The 6808-nt window shown below is 45.0% G+C and overlaps 1 pseudogene; it reads left to right on the top strand.

Annotated features, from left to right (window-relative positions):
- The first annotated feature begins 470 nt into the window (after positions 1-470).
- Positions 471-1890, top strand: LOC113927918 (annotated as a pseudogene).
- Positions 1891-6808: the final 4918 nt, after the last annotated feature.

The following is a 6808-nucleotide window of genomic DNA, read 5'->3' as shown; positions in this document are numbered from 1 at the left end:
AGTGAATATAACACAAGATTTCCAGAGATAACTTACATGAGAAGCTAACGAGGGTATTGCTTAATTTCTACAATCAAAAGAAATCAAGGATGAATGGTCAGGAGACTGAATGAGACCACACCAATAAAATGCTGCTATCCCTTTCCCAGTTTCCAGATCTGAGTCAGGTGTCAGATCCAGAATCCATTGATTGGATGGGAGTCTAGTCACCTGGAGGAACCAGGTAACATGACGGCAAGAGCCTCTGAAACTATCTACTTCCCCAGAAAATAATAGTAGATAAAAAAACAGTAATACATTTTTAAGGAAGGGATTACTTAGTATTATCTTCAAATATCTAAAGGCGACAGATGGGGGCGAGGCTTGGGGCGCGAGGACCCAGAGGGGCTGCGGGTTCGCGGGCAGAGGAGGCGGAGGAGGTGGAGGCGGAGAAGGTGGCGGCGGCGGGGGCGGGTACCGGACCCGGCGGGATGAGCGAGGCGGAGGCGGCAGCGGTGGCGACAGCGGTCCCCGCGGCGACGGTGCCCGCGACGGCGGCAGGGGGTGGTAGCGGTGGTGGTACCGGTGCCCGCGGGGGAGCCACAGAAAGCAGGCGGCTGGGCGGGCGGCGGCGGTGTCGGAGCCGCCACGGGCCCCGCTGCCTGGTCCCCCTCGGCGCCGGGTTCCCGCATCCCTGGCAACCCGATGACAGCAGCGTCGGGCTCCCCCGCGCCCCCAGCCCGGAATCAGGTGGATCAGCCGGTGCTAGCAATCCAAGTCCTGAGCACTGTCAAATGGTTCAACGTCCGGAATGGTTATGGATTCATCAACAGGAATGACACCAAGGAGGATGTCTTTGTTCACCAGACTGCCATTAAAAGAAACAACCCCAAGAAGTTCCTGCGCAGCGTCGGAGACGGGGAGACAGTGGATTTCGATGTCGTGGAGGGAGAGAAGGGTGCAGAAGCTGCTAACGTAACTGGGCCGGGGTGTGGGCAGGTGAAGGGCAGCCGCTATGCTATGCCCCCAATCAACGCAGGTTCCGCAGGTTCATCCCGCGGCCTCGTCCAGCTGCCCAGCCACCCATGGTGGCAGAGGCTCCATCAGGCAGGACTGAACGAGGCAGCGAAGGGGAGCGGGCCGAGGACTCTGGGCAGAGGCCCAGGCAGCGGCACCAACCACCCACCGACGGTGCTTTGTGCGAGGCCCTCAGCCTCCCAACCAGCAGCAGCCTATAGAGAGCCCAAAGAGACAGCCCCATTGGAGAGGGACCAACAGGGAGATGAGCGCGTCCTGCCTCCCAGATTCCAGCCTCGGTACTGAAGGCCTTTCCGCCCCAGGCCACTCCAGCAGCCTACCACAGAAGGTGGGGATGGCGAGACCAAACCCAGCCAAGGTCTCACTGATGGGTCCCGGTCTGAGCCTCAGTGCCCACGAAACAGCCCCTACTTTCAGCTGCGGCGGCAGCAGCACCCCGGACCCAGGCAGCCCACAGCCCCGGAGACCTCGGCCCCCATCAACAGTGGGGACCCCCCCACCACATACTGGAATGACTCCAACACGAAGGACCCCCAGAGCTACCATCTGGTTGTCTGCCAGTTTTTCCAGCTGCCCTGTATCCCACCCAGCACCCCCTCCCCCCTTCCCATGACTCATGACATCAAAACACCTGCTTTCCCCTTTTCCTTGAGACTCAGGAGGGCCGAAGCAACAGCCGTTTGCTTTTTCTCTGTCCCCTACCAAGGGCTGAAGGAAGGGATCCATCCTGTTGTTCAGAGGAACAACGCCCCTCCCCTGAATCAGGCTGAGAAGGAACCAGCCAGCTTTCACCTCCTCCTGGTTGTTTTTCTTTCCCACCCCAGTTTATTTTTGGTCTCTCCTCTAGCCCCTACCTCTGAAGGCATTTTATGAACTGTCATGTGCTACCTGAGCCTCCAGTAAAAACAAAAACAGGCTTCTCCCCTCCAAAAAAAGGTGACAGATGTGGTAGTCCTCACCAGATCCCCATATAATTCAGCAGTCTTTGTCCCTAAAAAAATTGAATAGGTTACTATGGATGACAGTAGCTTAATACAAATAGCTAGATAGTAGCTCCAATTATACATGTGTCAATGTGGTTTCTTTGATAGAGAAGATTAACTGAGCCTGGTACATGCAGGCACTGATTTCCCTAACAGATTATTTTTTTAAATTTTTTATTGTTATGTTAATCACCATACATTGCATCATTAGCTTTTGATGTAGTGTTCCATGATTCATTGTTTGTGCATAACACCCAGTGCTCCACGCAGAATGTGCCCTCTTTAATACCCATCACCAGGTTAACCCATCCCCCCACCCCCCTCCCCTCTAGACCCCTCAGTTTGTTTTTCAGAGTCCATCGTCTCTCATGGTTCGTCTCCCCCTCTGACTTACTCCCCTTCATTCTTCCCCTCCTGCTATCTTCTTCTTTTTTCTTAACATATGTTGCATTATTTGTTTCAGAAGTACAGATCTGTGATTCAACAGTCTTGCACAATTCACAGCGCTCACCATAGCACATACCCTACCCAATGTCTATCACCAGCCACCCCATCCGTCCCACCCCCCACCACTCCAGCAACCCTCAGTTTGTTTCCTGAGATTAAGAATTCCTCATATCAGTGAGGTCATATAATACATGTCTTTCTCTGATTGACTTATTTCACTCAGCATAACACCCTCCAGTTCCATCCACATCATTGCAAATGGCAAGATCTCATTCCTTTTGATGGTTGCATAATATTCCATTGTGTATATATACCACTTCTTCTTTATCTATTCAACTGTCGATGGACATCTTGGCTCTTTCCACAGTATTGTGGACACTGCTACTATAAACATTGAGGTGCACATACCCCTTCGGATCCCTACATTTGTATCTTTGGGATAAATCCCCAGTAGTGCAATTGCTGGGTTGTACGGTTTCATTTTCAACTGTTTCAACTATTTTCAACTGTTTGAGGAACCTCCATACTGTCTTCCAGAGGGTTTGCCCCAGCTTGCATTCCCACCAACATTGTAGGAGGGTTCCCCTTTCTCCGCATCCCTGCCCACATCTCTCGTTTCCTGACTTGTTAATTTTAGCCATTCTGACTGGTGCGAGGTGGTATCTCATTGAGGTTTTGATTTGGATTTCCCTAATGCCGAACGATGTTGAGCACTTTTTCATGTGTCTGTTGGCCATTTGGATGTCTTCTTTGGAAAAATGTCTGTTCAGGTCTTCTGCCCATTTCTTGATTGGATTATTTGTTCTTTGGGTGTTGAGTTTGATAAGTTCTTTATAGATTTTGGATACTAGCCCTTTATCTGATATGTCATTTGCAAATATTTTCTCCCATTCTGTCGGTCGTCTTTTGGTTTTGTGGACTGTTACTTTTGCTGTACAAAAGCTTTTTATCTTGATGAAAACCCAACAGTTCATTTTTGCGCTTGCTTCCCTTGCCTTTGGCGATGTTTCTAGGAAGAAGTTGCTGCGGCTGAGGTAGAAGAGGTTGCTGCCTGTGTTCTCCTTTAGGTTTTTGATGGACTCCTGTCTCACGTTTAGGTCTTTCAACCATTTGGAGTTTATTTTTGTGTGTGGTGTAAGGAAATGGTCCAGTTTCGTTCTTCTGCATGTGGCTGTCCAATTTTCCCAACACCATTTGTTGAAGAGACTGTCTTTTTTCCATTGGACATTCTTTCCTGCTTTGTCAAAGATTAGTTGACCATAGAGTTGAGGGTCCATTTCTGGGCTCTCGATTCTGTTCCATTGATCTATGTGTCTGTTTTTGTGCCAGTACCGTACTCTCTTGATGACGACAGCTTTGTAATAGAGCTGGAAGTCCGGAATTGTGATGCTGCCAGCTTTGCTTTTCTTTTTCAAGATTCCTCTGGCTATTTGGGGTCTCTTCTGGTTCCATACAAATTTTAGGATTATTTGTTTCATTTCTTTGAAAAAAGTGGATGGTATTTTGATGGGGATTGCGTTGAATGTGTAGATTGCTCTAGGTAGCATTGACATCTTCACAATGTTTGTTCTTCCAATCCATGAGCATGGAACGTTTTTCCATTTCTTTGTGTCTTCTTCAATTTCTTTCATGAGTATTTTATTGTTTTCTCAGTACAGATCCCTTGCCTTTGGTTAAATTTATTCCTAGGTATCTTATGGTTTTGGGTGCAATTGTAAATGGGATCGACTCCTTGATTTGTCTCTCTTCTGTCTTGTTGTTGGTGTATAGGAATGCCACTGATTTCTGTGCATTGATTTTATATTCTGCTACTTTAGTGAATTCCTGTATGAGTTCTAGCAGTTTTGGGGTGGAGTCTTTTGGGTTTTCCACATACAGTATCATATCATCTGCAAAGAGTGAGAGTTTGACTTCCTCTTTGCCGATTTGGATGCCTTTGATTTCTTTTTGTTGTCTGATTGCTGTGGCTAGGACTTCTAATACTATGTTGAATAGCAGTGGTGATAGTGGACATCCCTGCCGCATTCCTGACCATAGGGGAAAAGTTTTTTCCCATTGAGATGATATTCGCTGTAGTTTTTCATAGATGGCTTTTATGATATTGAGGTAGGTACCCTCTATCCCTATACTCTGAAGAGTTTTGATCAAGAAAGGATGCTGTACTTTGTCAAATGCTTTTTCTGCATCTATTGAGAGGATCATATGATTCTTGTTCTTTATTTTGTTAATGTATTGTATCACATTGATTGATTTGTGGATGTTGAACCAACCTTGCAGCCCAGGGATAAATCCCACTTGGTCATGGTGATTAATCCTTTTAATGTACTCTTGGATCCTATTGGCTAGTACTTTGGTGAGAATTTTTGCATCCATGTTCATCAAGGATATTGGTCTGTCATTCTCCTTTTTGATGGGGTCTTTGTCTGGTTTTGGGATCAAGGTAATGGTGGCCTCATAAAATGAGTTTGGAAGTTTTCCTTCCATTTCTATTTTTTGGAACAGTTTCAGGAGAATAGGTATTAATTCTTCTTTAAATGTCTGATAGAATTCCCCTGGGAAGCCATCTGGCCCTGGGTTTTTGTTTGTTGGGAGATTTTTGATGACTGCTTCAATTTCCTCAGTGGGTATAGGTCTGTTCAGGTTTTCTATTTCTTCCTGGTTCAATTTTGGTAGTTGATACATCTCTAGGAATGCACCCATTTCTTCCAGGTTATCTAATTTGCTGGCATAGAGTTGCTCATAATATGTTTTTATAATTGTTTGTATTTCTTTGGTGTTGGTTGTGATCTCTCCTCTTTCATTCATGATTTTGTTGATTTGGGTCATTTCTCTTTTCTTTTTGATCAGTCTGGCCAGGGGTTTATCAATCTTGTTAATTCTTTCAAAGAACCAGCTCCTAGTTTCGTTAATCTGTTCTACTGTTCTTTTGGTTTCTAGTTCATTGATTTGTGCTCTGATCTTTATTATTTCTCTTCTCCTGCTGGATTTAGGCTTTCTTTGCTGTTCTTTCTCCGGCTCCTTTAGGTGTAGGGTTAGGTTCTGTGTTTGAGACCTTTCTTGTTTCTTGACAAAGGCTTGTATTGCTATATACTTTCCTCTCAGGACTGCCTTTGCTGTATCCCAAAGATTTTGAACAGTTGTGTTTTCATTTTCATTGGTTTCCATTAATTTTTTTAATTCTTCTTTAATTTCCTGGTTGACCCATTGATTCTTTAGTAGGATGCTCTTTAGCCTCCATGTCTTTGAGTTCTTTCCGACTTTCCTCTTGTGATTGAGTTCTAGTTTCAAAGCATTGTGGTCTGAAAATATGCAGGGAATGATCCCAATCTTTTGGTACCGCTTGAGACCTGATTTGTGACCTAGGATGTGATCAATTCTGGAGAATGTTCCATGGGCACTAGAGAAGAATGTGTATTCCCTTGCTTTGGGATGGAATGTTTTGAATATATCTGTGAAGTCCATTTTGTCCAGTGTTTCATTTAAAGTCCTTATTTCCTTGTTGATCTTTTGCTTAGATGATCTGTCCATTTCAGTCAGGGGGGTGTTAAAGTCCCCCACTATTATTGTATTGTTGTCAATGTGTTTCTTTGCTTTTGTTATTAATTGCCTTCTATAATTGGCTGCTCCCATGTTAGGGGCATAGATATTCACAATTGTTAGATCTTCTTGTTGGATAGACCCTTTAAGTAGGATATAGTGTCCTTCCTCATCTCTTATTACAGTCTTTGTTTTAAAATCTAATTTGTCTGATATAAGGATTGCCACCCCAGCTTTCTTTTGGTGTCCATTAGCATGGTAAATGGTTTTCCACCCCCTCACTTTCAATGTGGGGATGTCTTTGGGTCTAAAATGAGTCTCTTGCAGACAGCATATCGATGGGTCTTGTTTTTTAATCCAATCTGATAGCCTGTGTCTTTTGATTGGGGCATTTAGCCCATTTACATTCAGGGTAACTATTGAAAGGTATGAATTTAGTGCCATTGTATTGCCTGTAAGGTGACTGTATACTGTCTGTGTTCCTTTCTGATCTATGCTGCTTTTAGGTGCTCTCTGCTTAGAGGACCCCTTTCAATATTTCTTGGAGGGCTGGTTTCGTGTTTGCAAATTCCTTTAGTTTTTGTTTGTCCTGGAAGCTTTTTATCTCTCCTTCAATTTTCAATGACAGCCTAGCTGGATATAGTATTCTTGGCTGCATATTTTTCTTCTTTAGTGTCAGAAGATATCATGCCAGTCCTTTCTGGCCTGCCAGGTCTCTGTGGATAGGTCTGTTGCCAATCTAATATTTCTACCATTGTAGGTTACATATCTCTTCTCCCGAGCTGCTTTCAGGATTTTCTCTTTGTCTCTGAGACTCGTAAGTT

Source organism: Zalophus californianus, chromosome 7 (genome assembly GCF_009762305.2).
Source record: "Zalophus californianus isolate mZalCal1 chromosome 7, mZalCal1.pri.v2, whole genome shotgun sequence".
Classification (NCBI taxonomy): domain Eukaryota; kingdom Metazoa; phylum Chordata; class Mammalia; order Carnivora; family Otariidae; genus Zalophus; species Zalophus californianus.
The sequence above is the reverse complement of the archived record's forward strand: the minus strand, read 5'-3'. Positions and strand labels throughout refer to the sequence as shown.